Consider the following 23,143-nt stretch of genomic DNA (forward strand, 5'->3'; position numbering starts at 1 on the left):
TAGCAGATGAGCAAGCAGGGTTCAGAAAAGATAGAAGTACCATACAGCAGATATTGGCACTAAGACTAATAGCGGAGAAAGCTTAATGAAAAAACAAAAACTTATACACTTGCTTCGTCGATTTTCAAAAGGCATTTGACAGTATAGATCAGAAAGTGACTTGGGCGGTGTTGGAGTCATACGGAGTGGATAGCAGACTAATACGGTTGTTGAAAGATATCAATGATAATGCGGAGGCAGCAGTGAGAACATGCAGGGAGTTGGGAAGTTGGTTTAAAACAAGTAGAGGTACGAGACAAGGAGATCCAATATCGCCAAGTATCTTCATTGCACATCTGGAGAGAGCAATGGGCAAGATCAGGGAACAGGTGGAAGGGATATCTGTGCACAGAAAAAGAATTAACATCTTGAGGTTTGCGGATGATATAGTTGTCATTGAGGAAGATGAGGAGAAGCTAGTGAAAATGGTGCAAGTGTTAAAAGAAGAAGGGAAGCGGTACAGACCGATTATGAACATCACTAAAACAAAAACAATGGTATTTGGAGATAAGGAAATAGGAAGGAAGATAAGTGTGGGTGGTATTGAACTAGAAAACGTAGAGAAGTTCATATATCTGGGGAGCAACGTAACGTATGATCTGGACTGTAAGAAGGAAATAGCGACTAGAATAGTGAAAGCAAGAGTGAGTTTGAAGGCGATGGATAAGATCTGGAAAAGCAAAGCAATTAGCTTAAGAACGAAGCTGGGCATCTTGAAAACGTGTATTCAGCAGCATGTTGTACGGATGTGAGACATGGGTGATAATGAAAGATTCGAAAAGAAGAATATTGGCATGCGAAAGGAGTTGTTCTAGAAAGATTCTGAGAATAGGATGGATGCAGAAGGTCTGCAATGAAGAATTATATACAAAGATACAGCCGAAAGAGAACCTGTTGCAGAAGTTTATAAAACGGAAGTTACAACTATTTGGACACATTTGCAGAATGAACGACGAATGAAAAATTACGACCCTAGTATTCGGCATAATGGATGGTTCGAATAGGAGAGGCAGACCCCTCAGAGAATAGATAGATGTTATAGTAGATTGGTGTGGAGCTGGTCTACAGAAACTAAGCCACTCTGCACTGGATAGGAAAGATGGAAGGAAATAGTGAGAGAGGCATCAGACACCAACAGGCTCTGAGCCCACGTTTATTGATGATGATGATGATGATGATTGGACAAGTATTTCATTAAAGCTTCTGGCCCCTCCCACCACCATTTGTGTTGTTTTACTTGTCTTCATTATGCTTCAGTTAAGAAAATATGAGTGTCATTCATAAATAACTATATAGAAATTTGCTATGAAGTTGACGTAGTTAACAAAAGATTGGCTTTTTTTGTGTTTTATTTTGTTTCATTTTAAATAAGCAACCTGAAATAAAATACTTCTATGAGCCCAGTAAGCAGTGGAAGTGTTGGTAATGTGCTAGACAATAGTGACCTCCTGTGGTTTGGCAAATTCTCTCATTTGGCACCAGTCATGTTCCAAGAGTGCTAAAGACTGAGTTAATAACAATTCATAAAAAAAATTATAATGAGAACCCCAGCAAATCCCATGTCAAGTATTCCATTTGAAGATAACATGTTCAACATGGGCTTTAAACTAGGTTCGTTGAGGGAAGGTGACACAAGCCCTGAGGTAAGTGGGGAAGGAGAAGGGAACAATCAAGTGGGTTTCCTGAGTGAAGAGGAGAAGATGGGCCAATCAGCCACTTCTCTAAGATGCTTGTACACTAATGCGAGAAGCCTAGGGAACAAACAGGAAGAATTAGAGACCTTGGCACAGTCAAAGAAGTATGAGGTGGTTGGAATAATGGAGACTTGGAGGGATGATTTGTATAACTGGAGTACAGTCATGGAAGGTTATAAACTGTTCAGGAAGGACAGACAAGGAAGAAAAGGAGGAGGAGTTGCGCTCTATGTGAGGGAGCAGTATGATTGCTCAGAGCTCCAGTATAAGGAAGGAGAAAATCCAGTTTAGTGTCTTTGGGTTAAGCTTACAGGCGGAAGTAACAGAGGGGATGTTGTAGTTGGTGTCTGCTATACATGGCCAGATCAGGGAGATGAGGTAGATGAGGCTTTCTTCGGATAGCTAAGTGAAGCTTCGAAATCACAGGCCCTGGTTCTCATGGGAGACTTTAATCATTTGGACATTTGTTGGGAGACAAATACAGCAGCACACAGACAATCCAGGAAGTTTTTGTAGAATGTTGGAGATAACTTCTTGGTACAAGTTCTGAAGGAACCAAGCAGGGGCCATGTGCAACTTAACCTGCTATTCACAAAGAGGGAAGAACTAGTAGGAGAAATAGAAGTGGGTGGAAACCTGGGATGCAGCGACCATGAGATCACAGATTTCAGGATGTGGACAAAGAGAAGAAGGGTGAGCAGTGACATACAGATCCTTGATTTCAAAAGAGCAGACTTCAACACCCTGAGAGAACTGATGAGCAGGATCCCTTGGGAAATGAAGATGAAGGGGAAAAGAGTTCAAGAGAACTGGCAGTATTTAAAAGATGTCTTACTGAAGGCACAGGAACAAACCATCCCGCTGCATAGTAAGAAATGCATACATGGTAGGCAGCCAGCCTGGCGTAACAGGAAAATCCTCAGTCAGCTTAAACTCAAAAAGGATGCGTACAAGAAATGGAAATGTGGACAGTTGACTAAGGAGGAGTATAAACATACAGCTGGAGAATGCCGGGAAGTAATCAAGAAAGCAAAAGCACAATTGGAACTGTAGCTGGCAAGGGATGTGAAGAGTAAGAAGAAGGGTTTCTACAGGCATGTTAACAATAAACAGGTAATCAGAGAGAGTGTGGGGCTGTTATTGGATGAGAGAGGTAACCTAGTGACATGATATAGGAAAAGCTGAAGTACTCAATGCTTTTTGTGCCTCAGTCTTCATGGACAAAGTCACATACCTTACAGCAAGAGGCAAGGAACAGGAACACCCAAAAGGAAACAGTTTCCCAAACAGGCAAGGCAGCAGCTACATTGACCAAACTGAACACAGAAAATCTACAACCTAAAGGCCAAACTACAAACCTTCAATTCCTATACTGTTTGGCCTAGGGTTGGCAGATTTTTGGATAAATTATGTGGGACAGGCGGCCCCAGCCATGGGATCCCCTGTTCTGTCCTGCATAAGTTTTCCAAAAATGAGGCGACTGGAGTGCGGGGGGACCCAGCTGGGGTGCCAAGCCCCATTTGCAGCCCAGCTGTGGGAGCTCCGGCTGGGAGATGGGGAATTTCTCTGAGAAGTCCCGCATCCCCCATTTATGCAAAAATATCTGGCGAGACAATTTTGCATAAATGCAGGACGCTGATCTTGTAAAGAAAACTTGGGCCTTTCCTGTGCATTATGGAAGGTTTGGCAACCCTAGTCAGGGCAGCTGCCAGCTTATGCCAAGACCTAGTTTAACACTGACAAATGCATAGCTGGAAACCAGTCTGACTCACCCAGGTGTTAGTACTGTCAAAATAGTTGTTAGGGTTGTAAGAAAGTTTAGACTTCATGAAATGCTTGTAGGGTGCTGCATGTATTAAACACTACCTTACAATACGGAATAGAGCTATAATGTATAAGAGTAAGTTATAAGTTGATTTGTAGCTGTAAACAAGTTTTCTTAGTCTTTGTCAATACTTAGAAGTTTAAAGTGCCACCGAAGTAGTACAGCTGCATCAGCGCTTTAAATTGGTAGTGTGGCCATGACACACGTGCTGGGAGAAACCTCTCCCAGTGCTCCGTGTAAACCAATTCCACGAGGGGAGTAGCTGTGTTCCCAGTGCTGTTAGCTACTCCTCTCATGGAGTAGCTGTGGTGTAGTCTGGTTCACACTGGAGCTTTATGGCGGTGTAACTTGCTGTGCTTGGGTGAGGGTTGTGCTTGTTCACACCCCTGAGCCAGAAAGTCACAGCATCAGTGTAAACTTAGCTTACGACTCCATGTTAAGGCTTTTTATAGTGATATAAAAGCTTACACTTATTTACTGAAACCTATTATGGAACCTACAGTTTGTGGTTCGTGCCCTCTTGCTTGTTAGTTTTCCCCGAGGCTGGCGTTCATGGCAGCGAACCACTCTGGACAGCTTGACAAACATACAGCTGCAAAAGCTGGAAATTTACTAAAGGTATAGACAGATGTCTAAATGCCTTTGAAGGCAAATGCCTCAGGAAAATAGTAGGCAATAAATTGAATGAATTCATAACAATCACTGAGAATTATCTCAGTTCAAAAACATTTAGATGTTACCTCCCCAAAAAGATGGAAATATCCGAGCGGTATTTGAAACAAATGTCTACCGTGACAGATGTGTTATTGAGCAGCTGAAAGAATGTATAAAAAGAACTAACTGAAAGGACAAATTCCCTAACAGCAACTATGTGGATGAACCCAGACAATAACTACACTATTTAATGTTCTTACACAGGAAATTAATATGATGAAAGTTTGCTTGTAGATGAGCACTTTTTACAAAGTAAAAAAGCAGTCCTGTAGCACTTTAAAGACTAACAAAATAATTTTTAAAGGATGAGCCTCCATGGGACAGACCCACTTCTTCTACACTGACCCCAGTCCTCATCCTCAAATTAAGCCCAAATAACTCTATCAAAAGATGGGCTTGGGAGCTTACATCCTTTGCAAGTCACTAAAAATCATTGTGAACAGAACAGAGACCCGGATTTATGATTTATTAAAACAATCTGTAATCTACTAACATCTCTTTCCCACTCCCAGTTCTTCCACAGAAACATCCTTTACTCCTGTGGCTTGAGGGGCTACTTCATCTTGAATGGTACCTTGAAATACATATCAACTGTTTATGTGAAGAATCAGTTCCACCTTGTTCTGAGTGTGCCACAACTAAACATATTTCCTAGACTTGAAGAAGAGCTCTGTGTGAGCTTTGAAGTGTCCTTCTCTCTCTCTAATCAACAGATACTGGTCCCATGAAAGACATTACCTGTTTCCTTATCTCTCTAATATCCTGGGACCAACATGGCTACAATACTTCATATTTCTAGTTCAGCAGGATGGAAGGTAGTCTAGTCCCTCAACTGTCCATTACTACAATTATAAGTTTGTTCCAGAGCGGAGTGTCAAGTTTATGTAAAAATATTAGAATCCTCTTGATTGTGCTGTGTTTACAAAATGCCGCTTTTGGGGCTTTTGGCAGTATTGGGAACAACAAATGGTCACTTCTGTGTGCAATGGAAACTTGACACACCCCAATGTTGGTGTTCAGAAGTAGGCAGTAGATAGGGTGTGCAGAATATTTTGAGGATGTTGGAGACTGTTAAAAAATAGTTTGAGATTAAGTGGCCATTTCAGACAGTCTTAATTATGGTAGGCTATATGGTGGTCTTCAGTGCTCAGGAGAGACCTCGGTCAAAGCCTGGTTCCAGCTGCGGTGCATAAGCACAAGAACTTGATAGCAACTTGCCCATAAGCCGTTTGGGCTTCTCAGTTGCAAAAGCCCAGTTCCCGGTACCATGGGCTTTTCCATTAGCATAACCATCGCTCCACTACTACTGCTATACCACTGCAGTGAGATTTTATAGCCAGAAGAATTCTTCCATCCATTACGGCTATTCCTTATTTCAGAAAAACTTAATGTCGCTTAGGGCTGCAGTGTTCCTTCTGGTTCTTTCCACCACTGAATGGAATGAATGTTGTTTGTGTGCATCATTGTGGAAGTGGTGTGCGATACACCCCTTCACACTAGTGCACAAAACACAACATGTGGTGGGAGTGAGGCCAATTGGGTTATGAGTTGCCGAGGGGGTCTCAGGGCGAGGGTAGAGGATTGGGGCTTTGATAAAGTGGGGATTGTATTTCCCTTGTTGCATCTGAGTTCTGTTGCCCTACAGTATTTGCTTGGTTATGTTGCATGTGAGATCAACGATCCTGTAGTGAACCTGTGTGTGTGCCTCAGTTTCCTGGCAGTCTACATTAATACCTAGGCCAGGTGTGATGTGTGGGAGTGCAGGAGGGGGTCACATGCACCCATGCTTACTGTCAGCACTGCACCACTCCCCATGAGTGCAGGGAATGAGTCCGTTCCCCAGAACCATGCCCTAGTTCATGCTGCTCTGGGTCACTTAGCCCTCAGGGAGGAGCAGAACCACCTCTTCACTTGCTGGTATTGGCTCAGTGCTTCTGGAGGAAGACGTGGCTGGAGGGTGGAGCAAGGGAGAGGACAGACCAGGGCTTGGGGTATGGGGAGCCCCCCTCAACAGAGCTTTTCTCAACAGTTACCACAGACCTAGATGATGATGAGGGTATGGGGTGGGAATTTCAGGAATGATTCTTTCTGAGGGAAGCTTCTCTAGCCAAAGCATATATGCTGTGGCCTGAGCTCAGGAAAGGGTTGTGACTAGGTCACACCCTTTGTCTATGAAGGAGACCAAAGGGCTGGGGAGTGGCCTGGGCTCAGGCAGTTTGGCTGGGGGAGTTAATCTCAGGTAGTTGTGGGAGCAGGGAAGGATCGGGGGCTTTCGCTCTGAGCCCCCCTTTCCCCAGAATGTATCGTACTGACTGCTTCTAGTTATTGTACTGACAAGCCGGGTCTACACCGTGTCCTTGTCAAGTAACAAACCTTCTCTTCTGGCTGCTGGTGACTGCCCCATAACTTGGTGATAGAGGAGCAGGAGTGTGAGGACTCCAGCTGGAGGTGAGGCTAGAGTTGGGGGGCTCAGAGCTGGGACAAAGTGTTGGGCTGTGAGGGCTCTGGCTGGAGGTGCAGGCTCTGAGGTTGGGCTAGGTTGAGAGGCTGGGGCACAGGAGGGGGTCTCCAAGTTTGGGGAAGGGCTCTGGGCTGGAGGTTGGGGTACAGAACAAGGTACAGGCTGTTGGTTGGGGCCAGGTGTGAGGACTTTGGGGTGCAAAAGGGTGTTCAGAAGTGGGGGGGGTCTAAAGGTGTTGCAGATGGTTGGGGCTTGGGCTTACCTGGAAGACTCCTGCGGAAGATGGTGGGGAAGGGCCCCCACCCCACCCCACCCGGAGCCAGATGTGGCAGCTCTGTGCTGGGACTGGTAGGGAGTGGCTCCCCTCCACTGGCTGTGGCAGCTCTGTGCTGGGGCCAGTGAGGAGAGGCTGCTCTCTGCTGGCTGTGGCTGCTGTAGGTCTTGGGGAGAGATCTCTTCCTGCTTCAGCCTTTAGTCCCTGCATGGGGCTTAATAGAAAACTGTGTGGCCACACAGCTTAGGGGGGGACTTAGCTCGGGGTATGAAAAATCTTCCCCTTCAGTGTCAAAAGTTTCACCAACATATGTAGTAGTATGTAGAGTGCTATTGCAATGGGTGAACTCTGTCCCATCAGCACAGAGCAGCTCCACGAGAAAGGTTACAGCAGTGCAACTGCATCAGTACTGTTGGGCTGCCATGAGCTTGCTAATGTAGACATGGCCAAGTTGCATCTAGGCAGGGACATGAATCAGCATTCACGTTGCTCTCCCCGTCAGTAGTAAGCCCAAGCCCGAGTAATTTGTGATCTAACCAGAGGACCAAATTCAACCATGAATCACTTGAGGCATATTGCACATACACGAAGTGGTGTGTACACTTGGGCTTAGGCTGGATTAACTGTGTCTCCCGGGGTGTGCCTGAATAATTAACTGCAAAGAATGTTTATTGCTACTGTAGGCATCTTTTTTGAGTGTTTTTTTTTGCAATCAAATGCTTCCATATTTTACCAACTCAATGCACGGTATTTTGCAGGTTTTGTTACACCTGGAATGTTCAAAACTTTTTCTTTATGGACTGACTCTGTCAGATTGCATCTATCATATTATGGATACAAATGTGTGAACCATATGTGGTTGTATTCCAGGGTCACTTTTATTAATGCAGGAAAAAAAGCTGTGCGGTAGCACCTTAATGACTAATATACTTATTTATTAGATGATGAGATTTTGTTGTAAGACCCACTTTTTCAGATTTGGAACAAGCAAATTAAATCTGAAGAAGTGGGTCTTACCCACAAAAGCTCATTACCTAATAAATAAATGTTCTAGTTTTTAAGGTGCTACCGGACTGCTAGTTTTTTGTGATGCTGCAGCCTAACACGGCTACCCCTTGGACACTGTTTATTAGAACATGTAAGAACACCCCTTTCTTAAATTGGAAAAGAACAGTAGTCTGTTGAAGAACTGACAAATGCTGACTACAGATCACTGGTTAATTTGCTCTGTGGCTTTACCCGTCCCAGGTAGCAATATTTTTGGTGAAAACAGTCCGTGACAATAAGGGGCTGTGAAGAGTTTACTTTGTGAATATTAAATAGTTCTCTTCATCATGTAAAAGGAGCGGGATGACAGCAGAAGGGCATGAGGTTGATTCATATCTCCCCATGACAAGGTATCTATAAAAGATTAATTCTCAAGGAAAAGTATGTTCTTTTATCTTTGAAGTACTTCTCTTTCATCTTAAAAGCTGCCTACTCCTCCAACAGCTTCTGATCTTGACCCTCTGTTTGGTCACTTTCATCAGTCAACTTTCAAAACCTGACAGCTTCCAAAGTGTTTTATTTCAGGAGGGACAAATCAACAACCTTTCTGCTGAGTTCATGCAGATAAACAGCAGTTGCCATCAGACCTTGCTCGTGTAAAGCCCCTGAGATGCTCAGCTTTTCACCCAGGGAACCTGTCCTTGTTATCATCTACATGAAAAATGAGACTGGTTTTCCAGATCTCTTTTGCATCACACTATGTAATATGTGGCATCACCTGTGGAATTCTGGATAGATTAATGAACAGAGGGACAAGCGTGGTAATACTTCAGATTCTGACTGTTGTGCGGTTCTTCATCTTTACCTTTTTGAATGGACCAGAAAAAATGTATGCAAATGTACAAAAATGTACACAATGTATTGTTTGCCTTATGCGTGGTTTACCGAAAGTCACCTTGTTGACCAGTTGTGTCAAACATACAGCCCTTATTTCTATTCTGGTCCATGTGATGGGTCTGCTGGCCTGCATGGCCTATTTATTTTTTTTGAGTCTTAACTGCCATATTTAAATGAGGAAGTTTCTTTCCCTGATGACTGTAGAGATTATTGTTTTGTTTTCCTTTAGCTCCTAGGAATACCAGTCATGGACCAGGACCTGTCACTGTGCAAACAGAAAAAAATACGGTCCCTGTGCCAAAAATTTCATAGTCAAATGTGCAGTGAGTATAACTGTCTAGCTGGGTCTGCAGGCAGCTTGAAAAAGTGACTCACAGGGTTACACTCTCCTGTGCCCTGTTATCTGACTGGAATATCATAACCCAGTGGTGACATTTCAGTGTTAAAACTAACTGTTTTAGATCATTAATCATTATAGTGAATGGAATGAGGAAGAAGGTTGGCGAGACAATCAGTGAGGTGAGAATTACTGCATTGAAGGAAACACAGAAGCTACATCTACACTAGCAATTAAATTCGGAAAATCTGGCCCTCTTTTGAAATTACTCATGGAGCGTCTACACCTATGACTTGCTCTTTTGAAAGAAAATCGGAGGAACGAATCCCAGCTTTGGAACATGCTCCTCCGATCCTGTATTAGGAAGAGTGCCTCTTTTTGAAATACTCTCAAAAGAGAGTGTGTATAGACGCTCCACAGTCCATTTTTTTGAAGAGGCGTGCTGGAGAGGTGCCCTGCACATCGGCAGTGGGGCTGTATGGTGTGTGCATCAAATTCCATGGTCCCATAAAGCCTTTTGCAGGAAGCTGAGAACGTGCTTGTAGCAGCCAAAGCATGAGCTCCTGCACCAAACCTCATGGCATCCCCCAAGGAGTAACCTGCAGTGATGGCCAGCAGCCAGCCTCTGCAGTAGCCCCAGGGCCCCCCACTCTGAGCCATCACAGGTCTCTTGGGACCCAGGCCAGTCCCCCCCTCACCTCCTGGACTGAGTCTGAGCTGAGGGACTTGCTTGGGCTCTGGAAGGAAGAGGAGGTGCTGAAGCAGATGGGGGGCAAGACGCAAAATGCAGCGGCCTTTACCCGCCTCTCAGAACATCTGGCAATCCAAGGCCACTCTGCATCAACCCCGACCAGGTCCACAGCAAGGTATAGGAGCTGCACCAGAGTTACATCCTGTGCCAGGGACTACACTGCCCGTTCAGAGGCAGGTCCTGTGACCTGCCCCTACTACAGGGAGCTCCCATCACTTGGGGGACATTCCATAGCCCAACCTCCAGGCTCATGAGGAGTTACTGCCACTGGCCCTTCAGACACTCAGAGACCCACTTCACCACATTTCGGGCCTGGCTGAGGCGAGTATTAAATGCCTCCTGGGTGGAGTCAGGTTGGCCAGTTTAGGGCTGCATCAGCTAGGGCAGCATGGGGTAGGCGGTGTCTGCCACCATGGAGGGGGAATAGTCACATCTCCATCCCTGATCTCCCAACAGGGGACATATGTCCCAGCCTCCATGTGATGACAGAGCCTGGAATTATGGAACACATGCATGTCATGTTTCTGTCCCGCCCATCCCACATAAATGTCTATGAAGCATCCCTTGCTCTCCACAAGTGCCTGGTAGCCTTTCTATTGATGTAGGTTCCAGCGCTGTGTTTCGGGGCGTGGATGGGGATCTGTAAGGCACTGAAGCAGTACGGGAAGCTGAGCACAGAGAATCCCCATTGCAGCCTCATCCACATCCCCCCCACATGGATGACCCTGTGCAGCAGCATCACATTGATGTTGTGCACAGCCTGCCTGGGATGGAAGGTGTGTGGTCTCAGGAGGGCCTGACTCTTCTCACCTGCCCGCTCCCAGCCACATTCCATCCTGCCCACCTCCCACTGCTCCCCACCCTGCTACCAAGGGTTTCCCTGGGCTGAGATCAACCTCACCCCTCTCTGTGCCGGTTATATGACCTGATCATGCTTTACCTTCCTTATGACAGCCCTGACTGTGGCCTTGCCCACACCAAACTATCCAGATTCCAGACGGTTATCACCACCCATTTTTCAAGGAGTAGGGAGGGCCTCATGTGGGTGTCCTGGTGCCTCAAGGTGGGGGCAAGCCAATGACAGAGCTTCTGGAAAGTCTGCTTGCTCATTCGGAAACTTTGTAGCCATTGAGTGTCATCCAAGTCCTGAGCACCAGCTGCTCCCACCAGTCTCAGCTGCTGAGGTAGCTCCAGGGGGCTGGGGAGCTTGGGGTGGGCACTGGTGTTTGGGAGGGGACCTTTAAAGGAGCAGCTGGCTGGGGCTTGGCAGCCGTATGACCCCGTCTGCGGCGTTTCCTGGACTCTTCTTTCGAAAGAGCGGCCAAGGGTGTGTGGATGACCCCTTTCGAAAGGGCAGAACACTCATTCAAAAGAGCAGATTGAAAGCTCAATCCATTTTTTTGTGTGTGGACATGCTCATTTGAAAGATGATCTTCCGGATGATACCATATGAAAGGTCATCTTTCGAAAGAGCACTGTTAAGTGGCCATAGGTAGATAGACCAGAAGAGACTCTCAAAGACACAGAAGGGAGACCGCATCAGAGGAAGATGGGTAGAGAATGGTGAGAAATAAAAAGGTAGAAATAGGGCACCCAGAAGGGAACAGGTTTTCTCACAAAGATGATAAATGCAGTAATAAGACACTGAACAAATAATAACAATGTGTTTACATGGCTGTATTTTTCCTCTTGATTTTATGTAGCTCTTCTACTGGTAGCTATGGATGTTCCCATGTGCATCGTGGGAAATAGTCCAAAATTCATACCCCAGCCTTCAGGTCATAGTTGCATATAGAATTTGGCCTGCTCCTGTGAATGTATTTGATATCCCTGTGTGTTTTAGGCCTTTTGATGCATGCGCCTAATCGAGATGAAAGAATGGCGTAGAGAGAAATGAGCAACAGTCAACTCAAATTTTATTTCTTTAGCAATGAAGAAAATAAATCTTCTGCACACTCAATTCTTCAGCTCTCAGACTTTCATTATAAGGGCAGTGCCTTGTAACCTGAGAGATTTATAGCCTTATGCTTCTTAGAGCAACATCAGTTCTATAGGACAGAGAAAAGAACTATTCAGGAGACAGAGGAAACACCAGTGAAGTCCAGTAATTTAGTAAAACGGAGGGAGACAAAACCAGGCCAAGTTCTTTCTCAGTAGACCTAAACAAGCCCATTAGCCTGGATATTAAAGCCAGTAGTAATCTGATATCTTTAATAGTCTGCTATGAAACACAAATGTTTAGCAGGGGTAGAAGTCATATTTTCTTTAGGCATTGCAAAACTTTGCTTGTTTTATTAGGCAAGTTGAATTGTTTCAAGAAGGATACTAACCACTTTTGCCAGAAAGTGAATTAAGGCCTATTGAATTATTGGTTAATCACTATTTATTGTAACCATTGTGTACATTTTCACCATCTTCAATGGGAGAACGTAATGTATGGTTTTCTGAGGATTTAATTTAATTCTGTTGTCATCTTTCATGGGTCGTGTCTACACTAGCCCCAGACTTCGAAATGGCCATGCAAATGGCCATTTGGAAGTTTACTAATGAAGTGCTGAAATACATATTCAGTGCCTCATTAGCATGCAGGCGGCCGCGGCACTTCGAAATTGACGCGGCTCGCCGCTGCGCGGCTCATCCAGATGGGGCTCCTTTTCGAAAGGACCCCGCCTACTTCGAAGTCCCCTTTTTCCTATGAGCAGATGGGAATAAGGGGACTTCGAAGTAGGTGGGGTCCTTTCGAAAAGGAGCCCCATCTGGACAAGCTGTGCGGTGGTGAGCCGCGTCAATTTCGAAATGCCGCGGTTGCCCGCATGCTAATGAGGTGCTAAATATGTATTTCAGCGCTTCATTAGTAAACTTCGAAATGGCCATTTGCATGGCCATTTCGAAGTTTGGGGCTAGTGTAGACATAGCCATGATGACAAAGTTGAAGCTTATCCAAGTTCTAATTGGACTATATGTATTCTTTGCAAAAATAGTCTATCACTAAAAGCATTAATAGGCCAGAGTTAATGTCACAATAACAACAACAAAAACCCTGAGACTGCTGAAGTAATACTCATGACCAGAGAATCCCCTTTTCAGGAAGACATTTATGCAGTGAGACGACTCACTTGTTTAAAGCTATGTGCAGTTATAAGTACTTTTCTAAAGCCAGTTTGCTAGCACTTAAGGGGAGTGGCTAGCTGTATATATGTGCAGTATTATTTCTCTGTTAACTATGCAGCAGCTACAGATTCTTAACCATCCTATTTGTTCTCCCCCACAACAGGAGCTCCTAGGGTTCATTGTGTCTCATGGTTTCGCCTGCCAGGTTTCTACAGCTACCACAAAATGTTTTACTGTTCTCCAGCACTGCCTCCTGAATACCCAGCCCCTATGGATAGGCAGTTGTGATACACATACTTCTTAAAATGCATGTATTCTAGCATTATTTACTTTGTCCTCCCTCATTACCTGTTTTATCCTCCTGTTGATTTGTTGCATGTGCAGAATGTAAGTCTTTGGGGGGAAGAATTTTACCTGTATCAACAGTATCTAGTGCAGGTGGTGCTTCTAAGAACTAGTGCAATAGAAACACATAATTAGGAGAATGAGAATATAAATCCTATTAGCAATTAGCAAGACTCCTGCTTCTTAGTTATGGGTCCCATCCTATAATTTCACCTGAAAAATCCTCACTGAAGGCTTGGGTTTTGCAGGGCTGACCAAGTAGTCTGGGTCTATTAAAATGGTGAAAAACATGCTGAACATTTGAAGAGCTTGAAAGCTTGCTATTTTAGCAAACAATATTAATATCAAGTCAATTAGTCAAAGTACCCTGGTACAATTCTTTTTGTCATAACAATAGTCATCCAATCAGGTAACTATCCTAATACTTTCCTGAAATCAAATGGTCAGGGATCTGGGGGCTCCCCTGATAACTGCAAATCTACAGCAGGGTCTCTCAGACAAGAAGATTTAAAAAAATAAAATATTACATTAAACTTCTTGTTAAATAATTGATTGCTGCCAGTTGGTTTGGCCTTGTGGAAACATAAAGATTCAATCCTTGCCCCATTGAGCTTCACTCTAAATTGATACATGAAAACTGCAATTGTCACACAGACAATAAAAATGTAAAATCACATTCTGAGAATAAGGCTGTTCTGTGATACCAGCAGAACCCTGAGCTGTGCCTCACAGGGACTGGTGACCTCCACAGTTTCCCTTTCTCTGGTGCTCTCAAGAGGACTATTTTACCTCCCTGTTCTATAACATTAAAGTCTGCTTTCTCTGATTCCTGCTGGTTGCCTCCTCTCCTCTTTTTGTCTGCTATAAATTCCTTGGCTTGTGGCTCTCCTCCACCTCCCCACTCCTGTCCCAGAAGGGACTTTTCCTCTCCACCTCCTCCTCCTCCACTGACTTCCAGTGTATTTCAAGTTCCTGTTCAAATGTGTCCTCTATTATAAAAGCCCCCCAATGACTTGTATTCTAATCTACCTCATGGATCTTTGCTCTCTCACATCCACTCTCTTGCCTCCCAGCTTCACTCATCTTTTCTTTGAGACCCTATAATTTGGTTCCTGTGTCGCACAGTGATTAAGAATCTTAAATGAGGGAGGCAAGCTCTCTCCTGTGTGTCTCTTGTCATCTGGAATAGCTTTTCGGTGTCCTGCCTGCCCTCTTCATATCTCTGTTGAAGAAGATATTTTTCCTGGCCTTTCCCTTTCCTTCTTTCTCTATTATTTATTCCTTATCTCTGCACTGTTTTATTTAATGCTATTAAATTATTTTGGATAAAAGTCTATTTTGTTTTATGTAGTTATCTTCATTATGATGTCCCTCTATCCCCCGCAAAATAATCCTGTTCATAATGCTGGTGAAATTAAAAGGTTTGTCATCAGCTCCAATATTTACTGTATTGAAAAAGCTATCTTTGCACTTGACAATGGAGCTCCATTTCCACACACAAATTACCCCACCAAGTAAGCACTACTGTGTTCTTTTGCCAAAGAAAAGAGAAGACCCTGGACACAGATTTTACGGTTCTCTCTGGCTGTCTTGTTCCAAGGCTGTGGTACCTAGTGTCTCTACATAGGATTGTCTCAAGTTCTTCACTGGATGGTGCAGTTGTTATACAGAAACATGAAATAAGGCTACTTCTAATAGACCTTATAAGTCCAAACTAGGCAAACCTATTAAAACACCTGTTTTGGGGGGTTGGTACTTCCTCCTGGGCTCCACAGTACAGATTCTTGTTTTACTGGGTAGGCTTTCCGTAGTAGCTGACATAGGTGGTTCAATTACTATTGACGAACATGATTTTTAAAGAAGACTTGTCTGTCCCTCCCACTCCAAAAATGATTTTGATGGGAGTATTGAAAGAAGACCAAGCTGAGGTGGTGTTTGGAAGTAGGTCTGTGAACCCAGTGGTGATCAGCAGATTTGCAGAGACACAATTTTGCTAAGTGCCTGATTTTCTGTCCCTTCCTCAGGAGGAAAAGGGCTCCAAGTGCTAGAGGGCCAGTAGGCCAGCTGGAATTATTTGCTAAACTTACACCTGGGAGTTGAGGGATCTCCTGCCCCATTGAGGGGTGGGGAAGGCTGGGTCCCATGTGCTTAGTTGGGGCTGGTGTAGATGAGCTGGCACTGAGGTTTGTTGCAGGGATTGGTTCCTGAATTAAAGTTACTGTTGTGCTGTCTAGAGTTTGCTGGTGAGAATTTGCTTAAGGTTGGCAGGCTGTCTGTAGGCGAGGACTGGCCTGCCTCCCAAGGGCTGTGAGAGTGAGGGATCATTGTCCAGGATGGGTTGTAGATCCTTGATGATACGCTGGAGAGGTTTTAGCTGAGGGCTGTAGGTGATGCCATTGGTATTCTGTTATCTTCCTTATGGGGCCACTCTTGTAGCAGGTGGCTTCTGGGTACATGTATGCCTTTGTTGATGTTTCTTCACTTTTTAAATTGGGTATTGTAGTTTTAGGAAAACATGGTACAGGTCTTGTAGGTGTTTGTCTCTGTCTGAGGGATTGGAGCAAATGCCTTAGTGCCAGTATAGCGTGGTGTTTATGTGACCATCACTTATCTGCACTGCAGTGTCCAGAAAGTATAGACTGGTCCAGACAATACTGTAGTAAGACTGCCAGTGACTGAGATGATGGGTTGTCTGGGCTTTCCACGTTTATGGATCTGAGGTAGTAGATAGAATAAACCTGGCTGGGGCTCTAGGGGTAGATATGTTCCTGTGTTTTTGTAGGGAGGGTCTTGAGCAGATGGTATAGTTTCTTTGCATACTCCTCTGTGGGATCAGAGGACAGTGGCTTGTAGAATGCGGTATTGGAGAGTTGCCTGGCAGCCTCCTTTTGGCAGTCTGTCCTATTTAAAATTACTGTGTTTTTGTTGTAAAATCACTGTTGGTGAGTCCAATGTATGCCTACAGAACTGAAGAAATCCTATAACTGGCTACCTACAGCCCTTCTTCCGACGCTGCCTGAGGAGGGTGTGCATGGTTGGGATTCCAGCTTGCTCAAGGACGGCGGTGTTGGTCACTCTGTCCTTCCATGATATTCCAAGGATGCACCTGAGGCAGCGCAAGTGGAAGACGTTCAGCCTCTTTTCCTGGCGGGCATACAGGGCCCAAGTCTCGCTGCCATAAAGGAGGGTGCTGAGGATGCAGGCTCTGTAGACTTGCATTTTGGTGTGAGTGTACAGCTTGTTGTTATTCCATGCTCTCTCGCTGAGTCTGGACAGAGTTGTGGCTGCTTTTCCGATCCTCCTATTTAGCTCAGTGTCCAACGACAGGGTATCAGTGATGGTGGACCCGAGGTACACGAACTCGTGGACGACCTCTAACGTATAGTTGTCAATGCCGATTGATGGGGATTGAGCAACATCCTGACCGAGTACGTTTGTCTCCTTTAGGCTGATGGTAAGCCCAAAGTCCTTGCATGCTTTGGAGAACTGATCCAGCAGTTTTTGAAGCTGGTCTTCTGTGTGAGACACTACATCAGCATCGTCTGCGAGCAGCATGTCTCTGATGAGGACTTCCCACACCTTAGACTTAGCTTTCAGCCTTGCAAGATTAAACAGTTTCCCATCAGATCTTGTGTGCACCAAGATGCCCTCTGTTGAAGATCCAAAGGCATGCTTCAGGAGGAGTGCGAAGAAGATTCCGAACTATGTCGGAGCAAGTACGCATCCTTGTTTGACGCCGCTCCTGATTCTGAAAGCATCCGATAATGCGCTGTCATATTGGATGGTTCCTCTCATGTCTTCGTAGAATGACTGGATCATTGTGAGTAACTGTGGAGGACAGCCTATCTTGTGGAGCAGTTTGAACAGACCATCCCTGCTGACCAAGTCGAAGGCCTTGGTCAAGTCGATGAAGGCTATGTAGAGTGGCTTCCTCTGCTCCCTGCACTTCTCCTGCAGCTGCCTTAGAGAGAAGACCATGCCAACGGTAGACCTCTTTATGCGGAATCCGCACTGCGATTCGGGGTACACCCTCTCAGCAATCTTCTGGAGTCTGCCAAGGATGACGCGAGCGAACAGTTTGCCAGTGACACTTAGGAGGGAGATTCCACGGTAGTTGTTGCAGTCGCTTCTGTCTCCTTTGTTCTTACACAAGGTTACAATGTTAGCGTCGTGCATATCCTGTGGAACTTCACCCTCTTTCCAGCACAGGCACAGTAGCTCATGTAGGGGTTCCAGGAGTGTGTCCGTGGCACATTTGATTACCTCTGGTGGTATACCATCCTGGCCAGTGGCCTTTCCTGCTGCAATGCTGTCGATGGCTCTCTTCAGTTCATCCACAGTCGGTTCCTGATCCAGTTTGTCCATTACTGGTAGGAGCTCGATGGCATCGAGGGCTGCATCAACCACAACGTTCTCACGTGAGTACAGCTCGGAGTAGTGCTTAACCCAGTGCTCCATCTGTTTGGCTTTGTCAGCGATGACTTCACCAGATTTGGATTTCAGAGGTGCCATCTTGTTCTGGGTGGGTCCTAATGCCTTCTTCATACCCTTGTACATTCCTCTGAGATTACCAAAGTCAGCACAGGTCTGGATGCTGCTGCATAGCTGGAGCCAGTGGTTGTTGGCACAGCGCCTGGCTGTCTGCTGTACTGTTCTTCTGACTGCTCTAATTGCTTGCTGGGTACTCTGGCTCGGTGACTGTTTGTACTCCAGGAGTGCAGCGCGCTTCTTTTCAATGACTGGAATCATCTCGTCTGAGTTAGCTTCGAATCAGTCGTTCGTGTTTCTAGCTTTTCTTCCAAACACTGACAAGGCCGTGTTGTAAACTGTATCCCTCAGATGTTGCCATTTGGATGTCACATCGGCGCCCCTGGGGCCGCTGCGCAGATTTTCCTGGAGGATCTCTCTGAACTTTTCAGCTTTCTCCGAGTTTGCCGTTTTTCTGGCGTCAATGCGGGGCCTTCCAGCAGGTTTAGAGCGGTACAGCTTCTTGGGTCTCATCTTGAGCTTGGAGCAAACTAGCGAGTGATCTGTATCACAGTCAGCACTATGATAGCTGCGTGTCAGAAGGACGTTTTTGAGGTTATTACGCCTAGTGATGACCACGTCTAGTTGATGCCAGTGCTTCGAGCGTGGGTGTCTCCACGACACTCTGTGCTGTGGCTTCGTTTGGAAGAATGTGTTTGTGACGCACAGATTGTGGTACGTGCACAGTTCAAGGAGACGCTGTCCATTGTCATTCATTTTTCCCATACCGAAGTGTCCTAAGCAGGAAGGCCATGAGGCCCAATCAGTTCCAAATCTTGCATTGAAGTCACCCAAGATGTACAGTTGTTCACGAGCAGGTATTTGTGCTACAGCAGCACTAAGCACGTCATAGAACTTGTATTTTACTTCTGGTGTGGCGTACAGGGTTGGAGCATAAGCGCTGATCAGGTGGATGGGACTGGCGCAAGTTTGAAGCGTGATCCAAAGAAGTCTTTCTGATCTGCCCATGACTAATTCCACCACTTGTAGAAGGGTGTTTCTGACAGCAAAGCCAACACCATGCTCTCTGGGTTCTTCTTGGGCTTTACCCTGCCAGAAAAAGGTGTAGTCCTTTTTCTTTAGAGATCCCGAATCTGCGAGTCACGTCTGTTGCAGTGCAGCGATATCAACTCGGAGCCTCTTCAGTTCCTCGTTGATGACAGCGGTCTTGCGGGTGTCACTGATGGCCTGAAGATCTTCAGTCAAGCCAGTCAGCATGGTCCACACATTCCAGCAAGCAAGCTTAAATTGTTGATGTTTCTCATTTCTTGTTGATTTTCTTATTGGTTTGCCTGGTGCCCAAATTTCAGTCACTTGTCAGGTTCAGGAACCTTAAGCCTCACGCACCCAGCGAGGCAGGTGAACTGTGGCAGGACAGTACCCTATTGGCTGGGGGCTGCCCAGCTTGAGGCGGGCGGTGACTGTCCAGTGAGATGCGAGGATCTCTCCCACTGTCGAAGGCAACCCCTGGTGCTCATTCTCTACGCCAATCGAGCAAGAGCTTATAACCGGTACTTGTTGCCTCCCGTGTTGATGCAACGCTGTTCAGCGATGCTGGAGTACCTCTCCGGGCGCGAGCCTGGGCACTTATTATGGAGACTCTGGGCTGCCCAGACACCAGTGTCCCCCTCTTGGCTTAACTGATATAGTCCAAAGGAGAAGATAACCTCCACGTCTGGTACCAGCTCAGCTGCAGGAGTTGCCGGGACAGTGCCAGAAGTTGACACCGAACCGCCTTCAGACTCCACTCCAGATTTTCTGTCAGGGTTTACTGCCTTAGCCTTGCTCCTTCCCAGGATAGCCCACAAGGCAGTGGGGTGTGGAGATTGTGGTTAAGGATCCCACTACTTCATGTTGCTTTAAATTATGATAAGAGGAAGCTGCATACCAAATTTGGTGGTCTTAGCTCTTAACCTTTAGGAGGCATTCTTGATCAAACTGCCTTACAAAGTCTCTCAAACAGGTGGTAGATTCAAGTTGATTTACAGACTTTGCATCTGGGGGTTGATCATTTTAAAAATAGACAAGGTTACATTTATTGCACTCAAGACCAGTTCTAGACCAAATGATGCCGCAGGAAAGGAGTGCCTTCAGTGCCGCCTCCTTCCATGTGTTAAACTTTTGAAACCTCATTTTTGTTGCATTTGTAGTCCATCTCACAACTTTGATGCTCACTTTGCATGCCTGATTTCTCCCTGTCATATAAGATGATAAATTTGCATGCTTGGATCTGTACGACAAAAACAGCACTTCATGCCCGCTGCCCCTCAAGCCTGCCACCCTGGGTCACCCTCTCCTAACTCTGACCTTGAGTGGACTGAAGAACTGGAGCTATCTAAAAATGAACAACTTTTTATTTTACTCACAACCACTCTAAGTCAAGCTGGAACACAGCATTGAACACGCTGTGTGTCTTCAGTTAATTAGGCAATAGAATCCTGTTCTCACAGCAGGCAGTTCTAATGGCATTAGTTTTTGTGCACTGTCATTTCACTGCAGCTTTTACATTTTCTCTCTTGTATAACTCAGGCTTAGTTTACATTTGCCAGTGGACAACAATACTTTTTGTCATCCATGGATGCCAAAAGCCAAAAGTTTTCCAGTGCCAAGCAAGAGTTAATGCTGTTTTGTTGGCAAAAGCATTCTCCTGCTGACAAAGTGAAAGTGACTCTTGGGAGCTGGAAGTATTTTGTCAGAAGCATTGCTGACAAACAGCTGTCACATGTGCTGACTTTTGGTTGAAAGTTGGTAGTGTAGACCTAGCCTTATGTCTCCAGCCTCAACATGAACTCCTAGTCTGGAAAAAAGGACAGCTGTAGATGAAGGATATTTGTTCTAAAAGGGGTTGGAGGTGCAGAGAGGAAGTCAGCAAAGAAAGCGAATGGGCTCAGTCTGACACTGTTGGACTGTACCCACATTCGTAGGGCAGAAGTGCAATGTTACAATGATATCTTTGTTGCAGTTGTCACCGCAGAGCTATCTAGCAAAAGCACAGTTGTGACTGACAATATTCTGAATGAACTTTGCATTTAACTAAATCTTAATTAAATAAGGTTAATACCTTTGTGGTCAGGCCTGCTGATAGGGGAGGGCAACTGCCTCAGGGTCCTGCACTCGTGTGGCAGTGATGGCTGGAGGTCTGGACCCCTTTTAATTGTTGGAGTACTGTGCTGGGCCTCTTTGTGGCTCTGAGGGTATGGGGGACATAGAATCATAGCATCGTAGGGCTGGAAGGGACCTCAGGAGGTCATCTAGTCCAGCCCCTTACTTCAAGCAGGATCAACCCATCTAGGTCATCCCAGCCAGGACTTTGTCAAGCCAGGACTTAAAAACCTCTAGGGATGGAGAATCCACTACCTCTCTAGGCAACGCATTCCAGTGCTTCACCACCCTCCCGGTGAAGTAGTTTTTCCTAATATCCAACCTACACCTCTCCTTCTGTAACTTCAGACCATTGCTCCTTGTTCTGCCATCTGTCACCACTGAGAAGAGTTTCTCTCCATCCTCTTTAGCACTCCCCTTCAGGAAGCTGAAGTAAATCACCCCTCAGTCTTCTCTTCTGTAAACTAAACAAGCCCAAATCCCTCAGCCTCTCCTCACAGGTCATGTGCTCCAGCCCCTTAATCATTTTTGTTGCCCTCTGCTGAACCTGCTCCAGCACATCCACATCCTCTTTACACTAGGGTGCCATGCTCTGGGCAACATTGAAGGCCAACTGCCCTGACACCACCCCTTCTGCCTGAGATGCCACTCTGTTCAGGGGCACCATGCTGGGCTCCCCACACACACCTTGCCTGCTGCCCTCAATGGCTGCTAGCCCTGCTGTTTGTGGGATAGTGTAAAAATGCAGTTGTTTACGTATTGTTGTCATTTTGTGTAACCTCTCTAGTAGTAAGGGAGGATCGTCCTAATGAGATTATTTTGTTACCTGCTTTTGAAGCCACCCCCTTTAGGAACATATACGTACACTAGTTCAATCTGGATTCTCCAGAGACTAACAGTAATAAAAAAAAACCTTTTGGAAAAAATGTCTTCAATGTTTCAAACTGACTTAGGGCAATCTTCCTGATCCAGCAAATGGATCAGATCTCTGGTCCACGGAGGGCCCCAGTTCTTATGGAACTACTGGAAGAACCTGGTCTGCTGAGGCCTCATAAGACTAATTGATGGTTCAAAGCTGAAGCTCTAAACTTGTATACATAAAGAGAGCCCTAGTGTGGGGTGGTGACCGGGAAACTTATTAGCATGTTACATGTAGGTTCTTGTATTGTTTTTAATATGTTTTCTCTATTCTACTTCTTATTTTAAGAGCAAAGGAGACTTGCATAGGAAGGGCTGTGTGTGGTAACTTACCTTTGTAACAATTGCTCTGTTGTCAGTCTCTGAAGAGAAAGCAAGCAGATCTGGTTAGCACACGTTTGTGAAATACACAGTGCAGACTGGTATGTTCTGCATGGATATGGCCTGGAACTGGAAGAGTAAGGATGTAGGTCCTCACTAAAGACAGGCAGCAGTGAGGAATCTGGCAGACAGAGACTGGGGGTGGGGGTGGGGATGGGAGCTTTGCGCTGGGTCATCAAGGGGAAATAATGTACCTAGGCTCTACTTTTGTAACCCATCCCTATTCAGCAGAACATTGAAGCAAGTGACTAAGTTCCATTGACTTCAATGGAACTTAAGTATATGCTCCAAAAAAGCATGTGCTGAAGTGTTTTGTTGAATAGCATTCACGTTAAACATGCTTAAGTGCATTGCTGAAATGGGGCCTTGTGGTCTGATCCTACAAGATTAATTGAACTTCTCATGAAAGTTGCTGAGTGCCCTTAACTTCCATGGGTGGCAGATTTGGTTCCTTTAGTTCAGAGAAACAAAGGGGTGCTGCATAGCTCCCGTGTATGCACCAACAAGTTCTCAGGGAAGTCCTTCTGCCTCCTGGTGGCTGAGTTGCTGGCTAAGAATTTTTTGAGAAGATGTGAGATGGTAGGAAACTGAAATGAAGGGATGGATGTATTTTTACTGGCAATCTCTTCCTCTCTTCTCAACAGCTTTCTGAGAGTGGGGAGCACAGTTCAGAGTATATATAAGCTTGTCCAGGCTAACAGGGGAAGTGCATGCTGCACTTAGATATCCAAGTCAAGCGTATCTGTCTGCATAACTTCATAAAGAGGGAAGTGTTAGGCC

The 23,143-nt window shown here is 45.5% G+C and overlaps 1 long non-coding RNA gene across 1 annotated transcript in view; it reads left to right on the plus strand.

Annotated features, from left to right (window-relative positions):
- LOC142012582 (uncharacterized) overlaps nt 1–23,143 on the plus strand; it is a 96,795-nt gene that overhangs the window by 29,755 nt on the left and 43,897 nt on the right. The window lies entirely within an intron of this gene.

Source organism: Carettochelys insculpta, chromosome 4 (assembly GCF_033958435.1).
Source record: "Carettochelys insculpta isolate YL-2023 chromosome 4, ASM3395843v1, whole genome shotgun sequence".
In the NCBI taxonomy this organism is placed as follows: Eukaryota; Metazoa; Chordata; order Testudines; family Carettochelyidae; genus Carettochelys; species Carettochelys insculpta.